The sequence below is a fragment of the Sorex fumeus genome, unplaced genomic scaffold, assembly GCF_029834395.1.
Source record: "Sorex fumeus unplaced genomic scaffold, SorFum_2.1 ptg000128l, whole genome shotgun sequence".
Classification (NCBI taxonomy): Eukaryota; Metazoa; Chordata; class Mammalia; order Eulipotyphla; family Soricidae; genus Sorex; species Sorex fumeus.
The window spans coordinates 57,631,133-57,654,716 of record NW_026606185.1 but is presented as its reverse complement, the minus strand read 5'-3'; positions in this window follow the sequence as shown (position 1 = coordinate 57,654,716).

Here is a 23,584-nt window from a genome sequence, read left to right as displayed (position 1 = left end):
TAGAGTGTAAGAAACATCTATGCAGACTTTGCTTTCATTAACTGCTGTCATTCGTGTCATAAGTATTATGTGTTAGTTAACAAAGTACAATCCCTGCTCCCTCTCTAGTAGGTGTTAGGAAAGGTGTGGAGATGAGTAGTAGTGTCACAGATGAGAATGATGTGGGAAATGCATTCTGGAAAGAGGCAATTTCCAGTCAGATTTCTAAGCAATTTTAGCGGGCGAGGGCTTTGTAGAAACAGAAAAATGTCCATAAGCAAGGAGATAAGACAATGTATGGTGCAGTTGGCAATACTTAGTAGTCAAAGATGCATGAGAGTAGAAGGGGAGAGAGCTGAATCAGAGGGAGCATGGTGCCTTAAATTCTAAGTGAAAAGCCAGACTCTGCTGAAGAAAGCAGAGCTCAGTAATGGGTTTGGGGAATCTACTTAAGTAGATTGTGATGCACTAGAAGATATAATAAGAGAATCTGAACGTGGAACAGGGGTGGAGGATGTGCTCAAATCTGAAATCTACTTTTCAGTTTAATTGAAGTAAAACATAATTAAGAAGAAATATTTTAAAGTTAGCCAGCCTTACTTAGCAAAAATTAAACACATATGCAATACACATAAAAGCATGTGTACACACAAGCAGAGTGATACTGTGGAGGTTGTTCTAATAATCTGCCATGTGGGTTGTAATGAAATAATAAATTAGCACATTGCTACTAGAAGAAGCATTGGTGCCACTTTTAGGAAATTAATGGTACAGTATGATTGAATCTTTTTGGAAGTCTTTAGCTTTACTTAGTAGAAAGCCCAACTCAACTGACTTAAAAATTAAGAAAACAAATTTGAAAAACCTATAATTTTACATGACAAGAATTCCAAGAGGAAGCTTTGAGTTGATTTATTTAGTAATTCAATGTGTCTTACGTACTTTGCTTCTTTTTTTTGGCTCTACCATCTGTATGTCAGCTAACTTCCCCCATTCTCCTCTGATGACTGCTACAGTTCCATGTATCACAACTTTATCCACCAACAAGAGAATTCTTTAAAACACCTCTCTTTTCCTTGAGTCTATTTTTCAAGTTGAGAAAAATCATTCTTCCCAATTGTTCCTACAGTCTTCGTTTTACTATTAATAAAAAAAATCGGTACAATGTTATCACCTTTGTTGGAGAAAATATATTGGTGATTTATTCAGATTGAATTTCTAACAAGACTCTATCAGAGAAAGGTGTGTGTGTGTGTGTGTGTGTGTGTGTGTGTGTGTGTGTGTGTCTGTTCTCTCTCCCACCCCACACTCTACTCATTTTTATAGATATCTTTTGGTGTATAGTTTTCTTTTTCTTCTCTCTCTCTTTTATTGAAGAAAGTAGTAAATTAACCCAGTCTTATAGGCTCGTGGTCCAGAAGACACACATATCAAGTCCACTGAACTTGAATGTTTTTCTGTTTCTTAGTTCCCTTGTCTTCCTCCCATTCATGTTCCTTTTGGCAATGGCCATCTTGAAAATGCTTATAAATAAAATGTAGAGAATACCCTGAGGTCACAGCCCAAGATAAGCTTTAAGCCATATCTTTAGGACTGTAGTCAGAACAGAAACATATCCAGGATCAAGAATCTCAGTGGTTTGTAAGCTATATAGCCACTGGTTGACAAGGTGGACACATCTCAGAATATGAGGTGGACAGTCACTCAGAGACCCTCAGTGAAAGTCTCTGAAAAGGAGAAGCTTCTCTTCTACATAGTGGTCCAGGAAAGGAACCAAGGGGGGAAAGAGAAAATCAATTTGGTAAGAAAGAGAAAATCAATTTGGTAAGAACTCATAAGAAAACAGGAAAATCAATAAAGATTGTGTACAATATTTATTTTAGTAAATGGTAAAAAAATGAATGCCTCTGTGGAGGACAGAACAGAGATGCTGATATTCTTTCTTCTTCACATCCCTGCTTTGAAAACAGTTATCTGCCCACATCTGGAAGAATTGGACTGGATTTTGTAACACTTTTAGTTTTATGATACTAAGGGGGATATGCAATCTATAGGAAATTATGTTACTTTTAGGGAAATTACAACACTTCTTAGGGGTAAAGGTAAAGGTAAAGGCCCTCCCGTTGATCGTCAATTTGCTCGAGCGGGCCCAGTAACGTCTCCATTGGAGACTTTGTTGTTACTGTGTCTGGCATATCGAATACTCTCGGTAGCTTGCCGGCTCTCCGAGAGGGGCAGAGGAATCGAACTCGGGTCGGCCATGTTGGCTGCGTGCAAGGCAAACGCCCTACCCGCTGTGCTATCAATATCGATGGAGCGATAGCACAGCAGGTAGGGCGTTCGCCTTACAAGCGATATTCGATATGCCAAACACAGTAACAACAAAGTCTCCAATGGAGACGTTACTGGGCCCGCTCGAGCAAATCGACGATCAACGGGAGGGCCTTTACCTTTACCTTAGGGGTAAATAAATACCTTATTTTGGGAAAACGGCAAATGGACTGTTTGACATACCTGAATCATAGAGGCTTGTCTGGAATGGAAGCAGTTGAGGCAGGTTTGATTTCTGGAGCTAATCATTCTGCATAATGGGCTAACAAAGACTTATCTGCTTTCTGCCCCTCCCTGGTCTGTACTGAGAGATAAGAGTTTTGAAAGAATGACAAAAGGAGAGGTTATATAGAAAAGGGAAGATGGTCTGTAAAATGATGGCAGAAGGTCAGGATCTGAATTATAGCATCATCTGGGATGGATGACCAGATGTTAAGGGAATGAGTTCTTGCCTAGCTGGGTGACAAGTTGGCAGTTTTCTCTGGGTTCAGAGATGATTTTGGGAAATGATATTAGGATAAAGAAGCAGAGGACTGGGATGTGAGACAAGACAGTAAGAGAGACCTAGCGACTCAATTTCATTTGATTATCATTTGACACCCTGGGAACAACTGGGTTTTCCCCCATTATTCATGGGATTGAAGAGGCAGTTGGTATCAAGAAGAGAGCAGACATTGGATGAATAAAGAGTTCAGGAGTGTGGAGTATCCGAACCAACTTTAAAAACTTTCTGTGGCGTTGGAATATAAAAGGGAAAACTGAAGAATATTGAAGAATACTCAGAAAGGAAATATTCATCAACCAAGGCTTTTATCCTTGTTCTGTTTCTTATTACTTCTTTATCGTCGGAAGGCAAATCGTGGCAGTTTTTGTATTTACTCTTTCCAATCTTATGGTATTTTAAACAAAGACTTCCAATCTTACTTTGCAGCTAATATTTGACTAGCAATTTATTTTTTAAAAAATTTAGTATTCCTTTAGAATAGGATGTCCAAATACCTTTTAAGCAGTTCTGATGAAGTTTTTGGTTTTAAAGGCTAATTTTAATAGCAAGCAGAGTGAGAACTATTCTGCCAGCATTTACATAGCAACATCTTCAAAATTAAGATCATGTGTGTCCAAGAAGAATTCAATGCTTCATCAAATCTGGCACCCATGTAAATATCTAGGTTATCCCAACAATTAATGTCACCTCTAACCTCTATTTGATGTCATTGTAATTGTCAATTTTCAAAATCAACAAAAATTATTTAATCAAAATACAGTTACAAGTACTGTTTGCCAAATGTAATCAACTGTTATTTAATTCTAAAAGCATTATGTAAAAAAACAAAAGAATAGTAAGCATACTATATTCTTTGACTTCAGTGACAAGGACAAAGGACATAGTCCCAGAAACTGGGAACTAAAAATGTTAAGAAGCTCTTCTATTGCCCTGATTAATGGTCTTGTTTAAGGCACCTTATTTATTTGTTTCAATTTTTAAGGTTTTGCCATAACAATGAGGCAACTTTTATGATGTTTCACAGAAAGAGCTAACATTTCTTCAAAGTGCTTTCTTTTCCAGGAAATTACCCTGGTCTCTTATAAACTCCTGGTAGTTACTTTCCCTCTTAATGCGTTTTTACATCTGAGTAATGTTTGGAAATTTTTTTAGTTTTTGAACCGTATCTGGCAGTGCTTGGGGCTTACTCCTGCCTCTGGGATCACTCCTGGTGGGCTTGAGGGACTATACACAGTGCCAGGTGGGCTTGAGGGACTATACACAGTGCCAGGGATCAAACCCAGGTCTGCTGTGTGCAAGGCAAATGCCCCACCTTCTGTTTTAGAACTCCAGCCCCTATGTTTAGAGAAACCATTTAAAGAAGAAAAAATGGGAGCCTCGTTGTTGCTGGCAATGAGATGAGTTATATAAGCTCTATAAACATGCACTAAAATGAGTCTTGCTTTAAATGTCCATAATATAATAATGACTAACTTTTATTAAATTCTTTTTATGTGCCAGGGACTGTACCAAGCTCTGTGTGTATGAGCACAGGTATCCTTAGGCTTTTAGCATTAACGCAGATACCTCATTGAAATCACAGTCAAGGTATTTGACAATATGCATTTACGTGTGGTTTATGTCTTGCTGAAACTAAACTTCTTAGCATCACCACAACAGATAGATAGTTTTATTCCTAGAGCAGCTCTAAAATACCTTTTTTTTTTATAGTTTTCATCATTGGGTCTCCAAGTTTATTCAAGTGAATGGCAAAAAATATAAAAACAGGATCATTTTCCTAACTGACAGATGTTAAGTAGAAAGTTTCAGGTGAGTTTCCATAACTTATATGTTTTGCCTTCATAAAAAAATTTAAGTAAGCATTGTTAAAAAGTGTAAATTTTAAGAAGGTCTAAGTTATGCTTGAACTTTCTTTTACATAAGCAAATAATTGTGTACAGAAAGGGTATGAGAATCAAGTAGTAAATTATGCAAATGTGAGGCCCTGGGTTTTGTATCTGGCACTATTCCCACTGCCTTAAGCCAACTGCCCTTCCCAGCACTGTCCTGTGTGGCTATGGTTATCCATGAGTTCTGGGGGGTACAACCCCAACAACCAAGAGAAAATCTTTTCAAATTTATACAAAGAGCTTTGAGAATTTCACAGATATTATCTATTACTTTAAATATGTTACTGAAAATCTAAGAAAAAATAGCTAAATGAATGAGATATTTAGGGTCTATCTGAGTTATTCTGTCTCATCGCTCGAGTTTCACAGATCCTTTTAGTTACCACATCAAGCACTGAGAAGAACTTCTCTGGGGCAGATGGTCCCTTTCTCCTTCATACCTTAAAGTGACTAACGTGCCGTTTCTTTCCATTAAGTATGTTTTCCAAATCAGACTGCTCTCTCTGTCTTTTTAAGTCTAAATTATGCATTGTTAAGTGGATTAGTATTTGAGATTTACCTGGTGCAGGGGATGGATTGGAGACTACACATAGCGGCACTCTGGGGCTGTTTCAGATTCTTCTTAAAAACTATTCAGGTGGTGCTTGAAGGACCAGCAGGATGCGTGGTAAGTGCCTGAACCCCTGTACATTCTCTCTGACACAGGAATTAGTATTTTGTTCTATTTTTTTATTATTATTATTGTTCCACACCTGGCAGGTTCCAACACTTACTTCTGGCTCTGTACTCAGTAATCACTCCTGGTGCAGCTCGGGGCACCATATAGAGTTCTGAGAATAAAACCCAGGTGGGCTGCATGCAAGATGATGCAAGACGAGTGCCCTACCTACTGTACTATCTCTCTGAACTCCCTAGTTTGTTTTGTTTTTAAATAAGTCTTTTGGATATAGTGCCAGAGAGGTCAGTACAAATGTAGGCGAGATGGGAGAGAAAATGAAGCATGATGAAGGTTGATGACAGCAATAGAGGAAAGAAATGTTGCCCCCCCCACACACACACACACTGTATAGCCTCTAACTAGTGAGACCCTGTTCTTTACATAGTGGCCCCTGGAAATTCTTAGAAATTTTGGAGTCAATGGGGCTGGAGTGATAGTACAGAAGGTAGGGCATTTGCCTTGCACACAACCGACCTGGGCTCGATTCCCAGCATCCCATATGGTCCCCCAAGCACCTCCAGGAGTAATTCCTGAGTACAAAGCCAGGAATAATCCCTGAGCATTGCCAGATGTGACCTGAAAAGCAAAAAAAAAAAAAAAAAAGAAAAGAAAAGAAAGGATAAAAAAGGATAGCAAGGAGAAAGGGGCTTGCATTAGAAAAGATGGATTGACATCTTAAATCTACACAGCAGTGGACCATTTGCAATGTGCTCTCACCAGCAGAATCTCATTTGTCCTTACAATAATCTTATGCTATAGGTAGAAATGACATATTCTTTTAGAGATCGGATCAAGACTCTGTTCAGATCCTCCCTAAGTTCTTGTCTCTAGGTATTTTTAATGTTTCAGGCTAATTTTTAATGTCTTGGGCTATTTTAATATCTCGAGAGAGTTCTAGTCATTTATAGATAGATTCTATAATTGTAGACTTTCAAACTCTCCTGTGCAATAGTGATTCTGGGAGTTTTAATAAGGGCAGCTCATTTGGGCTTAGATGCCATGTCAGTCTCTTCTTGGCAAAGCTGCTATTCATATATATTACATATATAGGGCTTTTACATCAGGTTTCTTTTGTTAAATAGGTTATAGAGGCAAAAAATTAATTATAAAACAAAGTACAATGCTATAATTTGATATCTATTAGTGATCAGGATTGACAGAGAAGCAGGAGTGATCTTTCATGGTTTGGGCCTGGGTATTTGAAATAAAAGAAGCTGCTATAAGTTGATGTATAAAGCAGTAAGATTGATTTAGAAAGGAAAGTTTGGATTAATATAAAGATTTTTAAAATTTGTTTTAGCATCCAGCTGGATCTGAGAGATAATTAGGGCAAAATTTCTACTCACAAAGAGTTAAAATGTTTACAAAAGATCTGAGCAATTCATGCTCACTTAAGTTGAAATGAATAACTCAATCAATAAGTACTGCAAGTGAAGGAACTATTGTGAATAAAGTGTCCAGATAGCTTGCTATAAGAAAATTGGAATTGAGGTAGACCTCACATCCTATTTGGATGATTGGTAGATATTTGGGGTAATAAAGAGTTAGACAATTATATAACTTGCCACTCTGGATGACAATAATTTGGTAAAAGGTAGTAAGTAGTTACAGGGTTGAGATGAACTAACTTTCAGTCACTGGCTCAGAAAATGTGGAGGGGAATTGTTTCAAACCCCAGAGAGCAATCCAGGTGAATCAGCTGGAGTTAAGATAATACTGATGAAGAAACCAAATCAACATTTAGGAGCTGACTCCGTGTCCATCATCATGCCAAGTGATGAGAACAAAGACAAGATCTGAGTGTTCAACTGCATAAATAGCTTCACAGTGTCTCTGAAGAGTCAGGAATCAACCTCATGCAGGAAGAGGCAACAGAGAAAGTAGCGGCAGATGTCACAAAGTAGAGATGTAACAAAAGCGGAAGCCAAAACAAATTTAGGTTGAATTTCCATCACAAATGAAAAATGGCGTTATTGACAGATCAGGGACATGGTTGGAAAGTCTTCTCAAGTCAGTCCTTTGTGTGGGATCTTATAGGTCCTCTTCTCCTTAGGATATCATTTTAAAAGATTCAGGAAAAAAAAAACAGGAAATATACAAGAAAGTCCAGAAAACACAATACTTTGTGACTCCTAAAAGTACATTAACCTAGAAAACTGCCTTAACAAAGACCCCTAAGCCATCCTCTTTTACACTGTAATAAAGATTGTAAAAGTTTTCTGAATGTAATTTTTATCACCTTTCTTTTTTACCATTTATGAACATATGTGTTTTTTATGATATTCACAACATGCTTGTGTCACAAGATTCAAATTTAATTTCCTGCAATTACTACACAATATGCATGGCAAAAAATGTTATAAAAGTGACAGAAAATAATGAAGTTACTCAATTTGTACTGTTACCTTTTGGAAATAAAATTTAAGTATAACCCAGCTGAATTTTTTGATTGGTTGGCTCAATCCATGTTGTTTAGAGGCATTGGTAATAATCGTTAGCAATAGTCAAATATTCTGATATACTATCAGGATTTAGTTTATCGGGAAATTAACATCCCGCATACCCAGAGATTTAAGAGAAACTGTAACATCCAACTACTCAGGAAATGTGGAATCAGGGTGGTTACTTGGTATTTGTCAAGAAAGCTTTGAATTCTTCTAAATTGAAGTCAAATACATTTGAGCTAGTTTATTCATTATGTATTTTATTTTTTGCAGGTAGAAATAATGAACTTATATATTAAAGTTCATGATAGTTACTCTATCTCCATGGAGACATTGAAGAACATGATTAAGAACTCTCTAGCTAGGGAAAGTGGACTTGATTTAAAACCTTTCTCCACCACTTTCCAATTGTGGCATTGAAACAAGCTTTTTAGTCACTCTCAGCCTCCACATCACCTTACTAAAATGGATTTTTGAAAAGATTGCTAGATAAACTATGCATGGCATGCCACACATCTATGCCAATATAAGAATTCCATACATATTGGCTGTTGTGAAGATGCTAATGGTACCACCCATGACAAGAGAGATGTGTCTGTGGCCTTTTGTAATGCATAAGATAATAACTATAGTATGTTGAGGTAGATGTTGGAGTACAGTAATTTATCCACATGAGTGGTTCTCCCACCTGTGTTTATTTGCTTAGTTCCAATTCAAGCCTCCAAAAAAGGGACAAAATATGTTTTGTCTTGCTAGGTGTAATTTTCATGAAATGTCATCCCAGAATTGGCTTACTGATCTCAAATGTTCATGAGTGGGAGTAATTCTCAAGTAAAAAAGAGAAAGAAAGGGAAATCAGGTAGCACTGTAGCACTGTCCTCCCATTGTTCATTGATTTGCTAGAGCGGACACCAGTAACATCTCACAACAAATTGCAAGATTTGTTGTTACTGTTTTTGGCATATAGAATACATTATGGGAAGCTTGCCAGGCTTTGCTGTGCGGGCGAGATACTCCCGGTAGCTTGCCGGGATCTCTGAGAGGGGCGGAGGAATCAAACCTGGGTCGGTCGCATGCAAGAAAAATGCCCTAATAAAGAAGAAAGGGAATAAACAGATGGGGTGGAGAGAAAGAAAAAGAGAGAGTCCCAATAGATAGATAACTTTAAAGAAAAAATTATGTGGCAAAGTTTTTTAAAGAATTTTAAAAATCAACCCAATCACTTCCTAAGTAAGATATAGTAACTATCTATTCTGCTAGAATTTGATGAACTACAAGTTCTGCATAGAGGAACCATACTTCTGTGATCTTTTGATATTAAAGTATAAAAAAGACTTTTTATGATGAAAACATTTTCCAACTATTTGCTTTCCTAGCAATGAAATACCCAGCCACAGAGAGAAAACAATGATGACATAGCATGCCGAAGATTAAGAATTTGCGTTGCCATCATTTTCTATTTACACTCTTTTTCTTGTATTTTCATCAATTACTCCAGTTTTCTCCAATCTTTTAGACTTTGGTTGACTCAATGAGAATGCACTTGCCAAGAATAAATAACGATACCTTGGAAGTGTCTTCTCAAGGAGAATAGAGATGGAGGAGTGAGAGCACACTGCATGGAATTCATCTAGAATGAAATACTCTTTTTTATTATCCACATTTTTTATTACTGTATCACTGTGAGGTACATTTACAGGCTTACAAACTTTCGTGCTTTCGTTTCAGTCAATGATCGAGTACCCATCCCTCCACCAGTGCCCATTTCCCACCACCAGTGGTCCCAGCATCCCTCCCACCTCCCCCACAGAATGAAATATTCTTAAATGAACTCTGTATACTGGCTGGTTAGAGTCCCCTAATGATAATCAGTATCATCTTCTATCCAGTATACAGGTGAATGAGCAGTCAATAATCATTATTGTGATCTATACTGGCATAATATATGAGCCACATGTTTATATATAATCTTTGGTACAGAGTTAGCACCCTACATTAGAGTGTAAAGGTAGGTCAGGGTACAGAAATTCAAATAAAGGAAGAGAGTAGAGCTGTCGAATCGAATTTTACAGAATATTTATGTCCATTTATGGGCATTTGCATCAGTTATTCTATCATAGAAACAGTTGAACACAAGCCTGACTGTTTTAACAATTGTGAATAGACAAGTGATTCACACCACCAAACTCACTGACCACTTTTAACCACCTTTCCCTTTTCTTGAACTGAACTAAAAGTCATTTGATGTAAAATGTTTTAAAAGCCCTTCATCGTGAGAGCACAGGTCACTTTATTTTGTGGTAATGCTGGTGTCATGTTTATCGCTTAGTTAATTTTCACGTTTTTTATTTTAGAAACTTCACATTGGTTAATGAGATACTTCTGTGAAAAAATCATATTTTTAAAAAGTTTTTGTTTGTGATTGAACATGCATATGTCTTGCTTGCCATGGATACATTTTAAAATGTAACAAGCCCATGGCATGGAAACAGCAGGTTTCCACCAAAAACCATCTTGAAATCACATTTTGCACAGACCCATTTCACATAAACAGAAGTCTCTCATCACCAGAATTTCCACTGCATGTAACAACATTGAAAAAAAATCCACTGGTATCTGCTTTAGACCAAGGTCTGTCCATGGGCAAGTGCCCCCAAGCCAGTTCCCCTCAATGAATTAAGAACCCATGTATGGGAAACATGTACAGCTCTGTTGTAATATGCATGTAAACATCCACAAAGTTGATTTATTATGACCCCTGTTTTCTTTTGAATTAATACCAAATGTAAAAGAAAATGCTTTAAAATTAAATGTTTCATAACAGCCACTCATTAGAAACAGTACTGGCAGATGTGGACAGAGTTTTATAAGGTTGGTTCAAAACTGACGAAAACATGGCAGTGCCATCTTTGAAAGAGTAGAGCGTCAAACTCAAAGAACTCTTTCCTTAGGTTGCATCAATGCAAGTAGAGTCCTCTTATACTATTTGTTATATTTGTTTTCAATATACATGGGGTCCATAGATGTTAGAAGGACAGTGACAAATTTGGATAGAAATGTCCAGATAAGGGAAAATTTAAGACAGGGCAGTTTGGAAGACATGTTTCTTTTTTTATGAGAAACAGTCAAAGGAAATGAATGTGATTTTTTTTAAGAGTCTAAGTTCCCTTCATGTAGTTTCTGGAATAATTTTTCAAAAGAGGAGCAGCATAAAGTCTGTGGATTACAAGAGCAGAACAAAATATGGTCTGCAGATATTAGGAAAACAATTTTTCCAGAATATAAAATAGGTGGGTCCTTAAGATCTGAGGTTTGGTTTTCCCATTACAAAATTTGTTTGGACACAAGTTGGTCTGTGTGACTCAACCGCTTCATAAAGGAACTTCCTGGAAGGAATATGAAAGTTGGTAGACATTCAAGTTATCTAATTGCTGCCTATCTTCCCTTGGTCTGTCATTTGCTTCCACTCAGTCATCAGAATAGATAAACAGATAAATAGCTAAATGTATATGTCCACATACATATCAGAACAACCAATAAAGACATTTGTTTGGAAATTGTGTCTTTCATAACTCTCTTGTAGAGAGAATCATATTTGAAAATGCATTTAAGCAACCCTTATTTAGAGGACACAGAAGTCCGATGTTAAGAATCCTTTTGCAGTACAAATGATTACTTCCAAAATGAAACATTTTTATTTCCCTGAATTGGTATTTCTTTCACAGAGAACATCTGTATATCCCAGCAGTACAGGATGCCCTCAACTCATTAAACAGAAGAAATTCTGATCCTCTTACTGCTGTGTATAAAACATTGAGGCCCCACCCTACTCCTCCTTTCATTGAATAAACACTTCATTAGAATGTTTCACACTGGGAATATTAACACCAAATTAATGAAATTCGGTGCTATCGGGGAGCTGCAACATTAGCTTCTTGTGCCCCGCGTGGGAGTTACAGTCCTCTTTATTAGACTTTTTGCCCAAGCTTCCTACTAACTAGTGACAAGATATGCTTCACCCACTACATCCATTTCCTTGTCTCTAGATGCTGGAAAGGGCATTCTGCACTTTCAGCGTGAGATCTACACCCACTCTATACAGCCACATACAAACTATGCCATCTTCAAGGTGCTTCTATTCTTTCTGGGTTGGCCACGTCAGAAATATCTAAAGACAAAGGAATTTTTAGTTCAATGTCAGGCAGCACCACAGCAGTCAAAATAGTTAATAACCACACAGTTTTTGGCCAAGCTTCTCCCCCTACCTCTTAGACATAATTGAACTTACTTTAATTGCCAGAGTGGAAATTGCGGGCTATTTATTTACTTACTTATTTTTATTTGTTTATTAATCACTGTGAAATCTCAAAGTTACACATGATTGGGTTTCAGGCATACATTGTCCCAAAACCAATCTGTTCACTAGTGTGCACTTTCCTCCACCAATTTCTACTCCCACTCCCTCTTTGCCACCCAGAAGTCTGCCTCTACAAGGTACAAGGGACACTTTTTAAAAATATATAAGCTTTTGTATTGTGGTTTACTGCATTATTGCCATTAGGGGTTCATACAAAACACTTTACCACTTTTCTTAACTATCTTCTTCCATTTGGTTTTCCCTCCATTGTTGCAATTTTTTTTCATGTAAAAAGATAAGAAATAAAAGCAACTAAAGCAATGAGTGACAATGATAGAAGCTATTATTTAGATATTACATAAAATTAGAGAAAAGACCCCCAAAATAATTTTGTTTTTGGATTGGTGGGGTCATACCGGCTGTGCTCAGGGATTATTCCTGGATCTGTGCTCAGAGATCTTTTCTGGTTTTCACTGGGTTGACCATATGCAAGACAAGTACCTTACCCTATGTACTATCTCTCCAGTGCCTAAATCTTATTTTCAGGAGGGCAAATGTAAAAGTTTGTTTAGAATCACATCTCATGTTCTTAAACACCAGTTCCCCCCCCCCCCCACCCTTTTTAGTCTTTCTGCTAAAATGTTTGCATGATCTTGAAGTTACAGCCTTGGAGAAGATCGTAATAGATAACATATATTTCCACAAATATGAACATTTATCCACTCAGGTCACAGCTCATTTGGTTTTTGGAATGCCAACAATCATCAATGCACCCTGGAATGTATAATTATATTCTCCAATCCAACATTTTTATATATTTCAGTCAGCAACACGGTGTATTGAACTCTCTTCTACTTATTGTTCTACAACTCTTGTCTTTGAGAGTTGGAGTGATAGTACAGTGGGTAAGATGCTTGTTTTGCATGGGACTGACCCCTTATGGTGCTCCAACGTCTGCCAGAAGTTATCCCTGAGTGCAGAGAAAGGCCTGAGCACTGCAGGTTGTGGTCCAAAAGCCAACTGGGGAAAAAAAGAATTTAGAACTTTCTTCTATTAATGTTATCATTCTTTCATTTCTTTTTTTCTCTCAAAATGAAATTAAAATAGCAATATTAGTCAGGAGGAAAAAATAAGTGATTATTACCTTTGTTATATGACCTTAGATAAATCGTTTCCTCTTTGGGCCTTAGTTATGTATTTGATTGTTCTTGTTTGCTGATTGCTGAGGGTCACCCTGGAGACCTGAGCAACTCCAGGTGGTACTTGGGGGACACAAGGTCGTGCCCCAGAGTGCTGGGATCTGGAGCAGGTGGTCTCAAGCCTGGAAACAAGGACATTGCACATGCAAGGCATGTGCTCCACTGCCGGAGCCACATTCCCGGCTCTCAGTCCTATATTTGTACTTAAGGAAGTTGGATGAGACTGTTGGCAAACTAAGGGCAAATCTGCTACTACTTGCTTCCATTTTGTTAAAAAAAATGGTTTTTACATTTTTGATTTATTGATAAAAGATAAAAAGAAGAGTATATTGTGACATGAAGACGAAGAAATTCAAATTTCAGTGCCATGGAGTGGCTGCTATGGCACTAAAATAGCAAGAGTTGAATAATTATAAGAGATCAAGGGCTCCGGAAACCAGAAGTTTTATCATTTGGGATTTGCAGGGGGATAAAAAACACTGGCTTAGCCTTCCATAGTAACTAAGATGCTCACCAAATCAAACCACACATAGTTTTTCCACTAACTTCACCTTAACTCCTTTCCTCCCCTGATCTTTAGACTTCAAGGAGGATAGAATGAAAATCTAAATTAAGTGAAGCAATATCAGACAACGATATGACAAAAGCAGAGATGGGATTCAAGCCTCTTTTTCACTCTGTCTCTCATTCCAAATCTCTACATTTTTTTTTCATTCTCCAGCTTTATGCCTCCCTGTTGAGCTTTTGTGCTTAGGGTTCACCAAAGTCACCATTTGAAAACCTCCTCTTCTGTTCTTCTGGACTGCAATGATTATTACCACTAGAGTCCTAATGAGAGAAGGAAACAATACTTCCTATTACAAATATCACAAGTAAAACATTCAATGGAATGATGGTAGAATTCAAGGCCCAAGATACTGATTTCTGATTTGAATTCACCACCCTTGTCTTACTACCATCAATGGTCTCTTCCATTAGGCCAAATGACTGTTAACATTCGTAAGACATTCACTATTAAATGAAGACAATTTCTTATGGAAGGCAGAAAGAAATTCAGATGTCATGGTCAGCCAGTCAACCTGTCTCTCTTCCATCACTTCCATCTTCCCACTTTGCTTGCCCTCTGATTAAGCATCTAAAAGGTTTTCTCTTATCAGATACAGAGTCATATATAAACTGTATTTTCTTGGAATCTTTCATTTTCTATTACGTACACATACTCTATATATTCATATATGGTTATGGTTACATTTGGCTCTATATACACATATATATCATATATGTATATATGTATGTATGTGAAGTTATGACTTGATAGGCCTTTCCTCCTATAAATAAGATTTTAGAAATACTCAAAGGTTGTAGGTAAATTTCTTTAAGTAACAAAGCATCCTAAGGCTGTTAAACATTCACTTCTAATGGCAGCTTTGGAGATCATCCTTGTCATCTGAAGTAGGAATCACAGCTCTTGCTAATATATCAGGGCCACAAGTTTAAATATCAATGAAATGAAAGTTTAAGTATTGCTTAGTAATGAGTTTTAAAAAATGGGGGAAAAAGAGAGTATGTGTAATCTCCTAAAGGCCCTAAGAGTAAACTTGTAAAAAGAATCCTGTAAGTCATTGACAAATTCAGCAAGTATTTACTCATGCCTTCTGGGGTCAGGATATTATACCACATATTATGAAGTGTAGGAAACAGTAAGCAATGTGCTTCCTCCCTTCCTGGAGGGCAGGGGATCTAATACAAAGCAGAAAACGGCAGCAGAAAATCAGGCTCGTGGGTGTATAGATGGCCATTATTCAGGTGGAGCATTTTTTTAGTGCCTGGGGAACGTAGCTCAGCTTGTGTACTGGAAGGCTTGGGAAGATTTCACTGGGAAAATATGAGACATTTTTTTTGCCCTGGATAGAGATCACTATCATTGTCACTGTCCTCCGGTTGTTTATTGACTTGCTTGAGTGGGCACCAGTAACGTCTCCATTGTGAGACTTCTTGTTACTGTTTTTGGCTTATGGAATAACGAATGTGCCACAGGGAGCTTGCCAGGCTCTGCCATGCAGGCAGGATACTCTCAGTAGCTTGTTGGGCTCTCCAAGAGAGACAGACGAATTGAACCCGGATCGGCAGTGTGCAAGGTAAACGCCCTACCCGCTGTGCTATTAAACATAAATAGAGACCAATTAAAGTACGTTCCTGGGAAGTCCCCTCACAGTTAGTTTTCCGGGGTTTATGACTGAAGAAAGGAAAAAAACAATAAAGTAGTTTTGAAGTCAGGGTTTTTCTACGTTGCTATTTCTCACTTCATATCTTTCAAATGCCCTTTGAAGACGTTGCTCTGAAGCTTTTTACAAATGAGGCTAAAAGACATTTGTACTTAATTTATCCAGAGACGATAGGTCCTTGTACTGCACACATGGTATGCATATTCTCAATTGCTAAGAACTTTCTGATGATTATTTTTATTGGTTTTATGACGGTGATAAAAAAAAAGACAGCGTGTTGTATTTGCAAAGACTTTTTTTTTAAACATTATTTATACTTAGGGTATCTGGTTGCATGTTCCTAAATAATAAAAACAAGTGGGTTTATAAAAATGTGTGGCATAAGGTAGGAGTAAACGAAGGGCTTTTGTCTGTCATTGTGAGGAGTGTTAGGGCAAGGGGATTAAGGAAAAAGACTGAAAAATCAGAGTTCTTGTTAGTGCCTCTTAATGGACTAACAAGTTAGATCTAATTGATCACAGCTTTAATTGTCCATAATCTTTATATACTGGGGTAGCCTTCTGGGATACTACTAATCAAATTAAAGCGAATTCAAGCCAATCTCCAATTACAGAATGTTTTGTCTCTCTTCAGGCTTGGGGAGTCAGGGGCAATGCTGTGTTGATGACAGGCTGAGCCCTGCGCCTGCACGGTTTTAAACAGCTTTCAGTAACTAATTCTCAGGCACTTGTGCAGCATTGTGGTCTCACGCAGCCATTTAAAAAAATATATTTGAAAATGGTTTCTTAAAATTAACATTCATTTGCCTTAGAAAAACAACTTCTAAGCTCAGGACTATTCTCTGACCAACAGTCTCTTTTTACTTAATGAGGATTAAAATAAAACATTTCTGAACAATGTATTTCTGCCATTATTTTGTATTTTGGTAGAATTTCTGACCACCATGATGCAAAGATATAATACCATCTACCCCAGAGGATAAAATCTAGGATAAAATGAGATACTACAGGGTTTAATATGCTATTATTGCTAGTACCAATTCATGATCCCAATTGAAGAACAAGAAAAAAATTCTAACAGAATCTTATGAAAGGGCATGGAAAAACTCACTACAAATCATTAGCATTATACACTAGCTGCTCAATTTACTCATAATCTTTATTAAATAATTTTCAATGTTGCTTTGTCCTGAAACAGTGCCCTACACCTTCTGAACATTCTTTACTATTTCAATTATCTAATAAGAAATTCAAGTGCCATAATTCTGTTAAGTAACAAAATCATGTCGTTTTTTTTCCCTCCCCTTCATTTAAACTATTTTATACTAGATTCAAATACACAAATGAGAATGTTAGAAGGTACTGGTATAGAAATAGCAAAATGTTGACTAAAAACAGTTGCAGGTTTTTCTTCAGGAAACTTTGAAAAGACAAGCAAGAGGATGGGTGAGGATTAAAAAATTTTTTTTCAAGGACAAGCTGTTTTGTGATTAATCCTGCATCGCAAGGAAATCTATCTTTCATAGATATTATTTGCACCCGAAGCCAAATATAAATATAAAGGTAGATACAGAGTTCTCTTTCTGAGATGTGGCATTAAGGCAAGGAAGCCAAGGAAAGACCAGCCCTTAAGGGATCATCTGCCACCTTTCCTGAGAAATCCAGGATTAGAGATCTGAGTTTGAGTCACTTGTGACTCAAATTCAATGGAGAACCTTATAAAATGAGACTTCCTCATTCACAGAAAGGATTTTAAAATCTCATAAACAAAAGTGTCCCAAGGCTTCTAGGAAATCAAATAACTCTTACCAAACATTTGATGAATTAAGTACAAATGACTTCAAAACATGTGGATTAAATTTCCTTTAAAGTGCACATGGGTTTAAAAGTTAAAAGGGAAAAAATTGCTTTGTGAAAGTCATTTTGGGTTTTGTTAAGCCCTATAAAAGAAGGCAGATCTGTGCTTATTCCCATGAATGTATCAATGTATTAGGCCTCCCAGAAATAATCATGCATTGTGCAAATTCTACAATACTCCTCAGGGTGTAACAGAACAAACTTTGGTATTATGTATAAGACAAGACTTAAGGGATATCAAAGCTGACCACAAGAATATTTGCTTTTCTATTATGTATATTGAGATTGCAATGAACACAATTTTAGGGCATGTTCTAAATGAGTATCAAAATGATATATTCACTTCTCTAATTATATAAAGAAGTGGTTGCTAATAGTATAAAGAGTGATTGTTATAAAAAGAATACAAAATGTGTAATCAAAAATACTGGATGTAAGTTCTGATCTCTACAACTATGATTTGTATAATTTTGAGGGAAATAACTGTTCATCTCTGAATCAAAGTTCAATAATATTTACCTGAGCAGACTCTTGTAAGGATATTAGAGTATATGAAGAAAAGTGCCAATATTTGTAAAATAAATTTTTCTCTGAGATATCAATGACACATAAAATAATATAAATAGCTACTCGATTTTTACTTCCTTAGAAACACTAGAGCAAACTTAAAACCAAAGATGGGTAGATTTTTTTTTCAGACCATTAGACTCAGGTTAACATAATGATCTATTGAAATATCACTAAATTTCCCTTTGAGTTCTTCTGTATTTATTACCTCTAGAAACATTTTCAAAATGTATTCCTTCAATTAGCATTTACCCAAAATAATACTCAAAACATCACTCTCATAAGAGAAGTTAACAAAATTCTCTACACATTCTTGGAGAGTCAAGAGGCTCTGTAGCCACATAAACCAAGTAATTTCCTCTAACTAATTTTTTCAAGTGTCAAGAAATAATACCAGTAGACAAAGATAGTTTCCTCCTGTAGGATTTAATATGAAAACTGGTGGGCCACTATTCATAGTTTCAGAATTTTATTTTGGCACTGTATGTCACCAGTACTTGAGATTATCTTGAAACCTTGCTTTTCTTATGGCTTTCTTTCTCTTTCTCTCTCTTTTTTTTCATTCTTGCCTCATATATGTTGATCTATACTTTTGACAATGTTAATTACAGTTTTCTCCAGGTTTGTATTTCATCTTTGATGCAGACAGATCAGAACAGCCCATGCTATTTCAACTGTAGAAAAACTGCATGTAAGCTAAGATTTGCTATTTTGCTTCTGATGATACCGGAACCTTATAGACAATTTTTGATGTAAACTTGGGAAATGGGTTTCCATATTGGAATCCATTCTGTAACTTGCAGCCGCTTCACCAATTTTATTCAAATATTGTATTTTAAATGAGACATATTGGTATCTCAATATGCTATTAATGAAAACTCTGTAAGATTTCTTTTTTGGGGAATTTGTGCTGCATATTGCTTGCATAGCAATGTTAAGTAAATATTCTTAAAAAGACTAACTTTAGTAATTTGCATTTTCAGAATCCAGGTTGTTTCCACTGACTGCCTTATGCCCTCTCCCCTTCCCATGCTTATTTAAAATCATGCTTAATTTATTAAACTTTCCCAAAATATTCTTCCCTTTTCTTTCATTCAGAATTTCTGTTGTAAACTCTCTTATGTGTAATTAGACATTATTTACACAAGAGAAACCTAGGTGGGAAAAGGAGGATTATGTCCTTGTGATAGAATTTTTGAAATAGTTACATAGCATCTCTCTTTCTCTCTCTTTTTTAATACTCTAGTGCACAACAGCATATAAAGGATCTGAGGAGTCCTACAAAAAAAAAACAAACAAGGATCCGTCCAGTGTAAGGGACTTGATTGTAGTATCTGATCTCTAGTAGATAATTCGGGAGGCAGTTGGGAAGATGCCAGTTAATAAGTTTCTGATTTCCTAGCACTGGGCCCAGGATTCCATAAACACATGGAGCTTTGGGAAGCACTTCCAGGGCTCTCTGACATCATGGGACAAGTGAAGCATGAAGTGAATACCCAAACGGTTGCTTGTAGGTCCCTAAGCAGCAAACAATAGAAACCAACCCAGTCACAGTGAAAAGCAGAAAAGATATTTCATAAGGTGAGTAACTAGCTCCAGTACATCTACGTTTTAAGTTTTGAGCTAAACTAGAGCAGGAAACACTATCAAAAGATGACAGTGTCCCTTGAAGTGGTGATTAAGAGTAGATGGCCATTTTTCTAAACTTATTAATGTTATTTTTCTTTTATTACTATTTTTTTCCAAGGGCAACTGAATGATGCTGTGGCAGAAAGCTCTGGGCTTGAATCCCAGATCTTTCTAAGGTTCTTGACTTGGGAGAGCAAGTCAGAACACTTAGGCTGTGCAAAATGATGATTACTTGCCTTTCTTTGGGAGTCTCCTATGAGGCTGAAATAACGGGTTAAGCTCTTCATGCACAGTAGGTAACTCCTAACAGGTAGTTTTATTTTTAAAGAGAAATGTGCCTCTAATTAAGGGAACAACCTTTAATCACCTGGAAACTCTAAAGAACCTGGATAAGTGGGGGGCGGTGAGTAGGAGCACACAGGCCCTCTCTTCCTGGCTGGGTGTGACTATCTGCTCTTGGCTAGTGGATGGTACCTTGGAAGCAGAGGTTTGCCTTGTACCCAGATTGAAGAAATACTTTGACCATTTTCCTCCTCCTAGGCATCTGACTGATTGGACTGGAACATATCCACTTCAATTTTTGAAAAAAATTATTGATTGTAATATAAAATATTTTAATGTATAGTATAAAGTAGTTAACTTTCATTTAGGATTGACATCTACATCCTGCTTAATCAGTGAGAACCCAAGATAAACAATTGATATTAATGAAAAGGATCATTCAAATATTGAAAGACTGCGTATTTAACATTTGCAGTACTTAAAATACTTTAGTATTAACTCTCTGTTTCTGCCTACTTATAGACTTTCCTCTGTCCGAATATGGCACTTTCCTTAGTGAATCAACTATTACTAATTGCTTCTTTTTGAAATTCAAATGTGTTTTCATTTTCCTTACAGCCTGAGAATAAAAATTTACTATTTAATTGGTAATTACATTTTTTTAATGAATTACTCCTTTTGTAACTTGTCTCAAGCTGCAAAGAATTTTTGTTTACAAAAGGGCACTGTCAAAATCAGACTCTCCTTAACTTTTAGTGAGGTGATTCCCCAACACTTCATCCCCACTCACTCCTCCCATGTCATGCTTGTGAGGAAGATTTGCTTGGTTTTACATTTGAGTTCCAAGAACTTTCTTTGAGTCACACTCATCTCACCTCCAAATGGGTACAGTAGATTTTCACACAGAAACATGCTGTGGCTTAGGACTGAAAAACTATGAAGGGATTTTAAGATTTGAATTTGTCTTATATCACAGTGTACACATTTACAAGTAAAATTCTGTGTTAAATTAGGTTGACAGACATAAGGTTTAACACCTATCCTGAGGAAGAGAAAAAAGTGCTGGTCTTTATAGCCCCTGTTTAGCACCTACCATAAGTGAATGAACTCATGGAAAACAAAAGTGAATTTATGCATCCTAATAGAACACACAGTGATCATTTATTCTACTAACAAATCAACAAAATTAAGTGATTAAACGATTAAGGCAATTTATATTATGCACTTAAAATTTTTTAATTTTTTAAAAATTTGAAGTGGAGAATTTTTAAATGAATATATTTTGGAGCTCTATAATAAATGAGGAACAACATAGTTAAGCCTGATAGGAACAGTAGTCTTTTTTTTTTCTTTTGGGGTCACACCTGGCCATGCACAGGGGTTACTCCTGGCTATGCACTCAGGAGTTACTCCTGGTGGTGCTCAGGGGACCATATGGGATGCTGGGAATCAAACCTGGGTCGGCCATGTGCAAGGTAAACACTCTACCCGCTGTGCTATCGCTCCAACCTCAGCAACAGTAGTCTTTAACCAATACATTTAAATAATGTTTTTGATTTGTGCATGCAACTCAAATTCCAAGTAGAATCCAAATTTCAAGTCGAACAAATTTTGTGATAATTGATTAATGTTTATATTAACCAAATGTAGCCTGCCCACATGGCAGAGTCTGGCAAACTCCCCGTGGCATACCCAATATGTCAAATACCAGTAACAATGATGGGTCTCATTCTCCTAAAGAGCCTTGAATATAATCTCAGGGCTAGGATGAAGGAGACATTACTGGGGCCTGCTCGAGGCAATCGACGATTAACAGGATGATTTGTGATTGTGATTTGTGTGATTAATGTTTTAATAAGTTAATCTCTGAATGAAGTCCTTCAGCTTCCTAGATCCCTTCACTGGAGATAAGAAATACTCTATGTTCTTCTGCTATCTTCCAGGGATAATCACACATAAATGTGTGTATGTAAATATTGTGTGGTGTTTTGTTTTGTGGAGGGTGTCTCTGTGGGGGGGCGGTGGCTACACCTGGTGATACTCAGGGGTTACAGAGCTCAGGGGTTACTCCTGAATCCACACTCAGGAATCACTCTCAGTGGTCCTCTGGGAACCATACCAGGTACCAAGAATTGAATCCAGATTGCTGCTCCCAAGACAAGTGCCCTACCCACTATACTATTGCACAGTATGCATATTCTTTTGCTTTTCATTCATTGCTTTTTGTTTGATATTGTAGCAAAATACATACATTACAATATGCCTTATATTTTTCTCATGAAAGGAATTCTTAGCTATAACATTATATGTGAATAGACATGGCTGCTTAGAATTCTATTGCGTGAGTTTTCCATAATTTACTTAATTTTTATTAAATAATTTAACACTAAATTATAATAATTTTAATATCTTGGTGGCCAACATAGCAAATCAAAATATGAGCTATTAAATGTCTCAAAGATACAAAATTGAAACATCAGAACAACCAGATACAAAGTCTAGGCTTTAAAGTGATAGTCATAAAGACATCCCAATTTCCCTTATTTTACTTCCCTTTTCTCTAGAAGTCCTGGAGGTCCTATCTTTGGAAATCTTTGCACCACTTCTCATTTAGTACTTTTCCACTCAGATTTACATTTGATTGCACAAACTCAAAAAGTTTGATACAATGCAATTTATCTTTTAATACCAACCCCCTCATTAAAATAATATTGCTTCTAATCTATTTCTTTTGAAAAACATTATAGTGGATACTGTCTTTTAAAACTAATGCACTATAGTTTACACAGTTGTTCCTAACAGAGCTTGAGGCATACAGTGTTCTATTACCAAATCCACCATACAGCAACTTCACTCCACCAAAGTTCTCACGTTTCTTTCCACCCACTTGTCTATTTCTCTCAACGGGTACATTTTTAAGTTTATTGTATTTTAGGTATCATGCTTACAGTGCTTCTGATGCTCTGGTTTAGGTAAATACTCATAAATAATTTCACTCCAGAAATTGGAGTGATAGCACAGCCGGTAGGGTGTTTGTCTTGCAAGAGGCCAACCCATGTTCAATTTCCAGCATCTCATTTGGTCCCCAGAACACCGCCAGGAGTGATTCCTGAGTACAGATCCAAGAGTAACCCCTGAGCATCACAAAGTGTGACCCAAAAAGATAATAATAATAATAATTTCACACATGCAGAATAGATATTTAGAAGTAGAGTTCCTAGATCACAGGAATATATTTTTTGTACTTCTCCTTACATTTCTCCATAAACATTAGAAGCTATTGTTCTCAAAGCAGAACAGCAGACCAATGGAACAGAGTTGAATATACTGGCATCTCCCCCCAAACATATGATCACCTAATCTTTGATAAAGGAGCAAGAAATGTGAAGTGGAGTAAGGAAAGCCTTTTTAACAAATGGTGCTAGCAAAACTGGATGGCTACATGCGAAAAAATGGGCTCAGATTTCTGCCTAACACCATGTACAAAAGTAAGATAAAAAATGGATTAAAGACCTCAACATCAGACCGGAATCCATAAGGCACATTGAAGACAAAGTCGGCAAAATCATCCAGGACATTGAAGCTAATGGTGTCTTCAAAGAT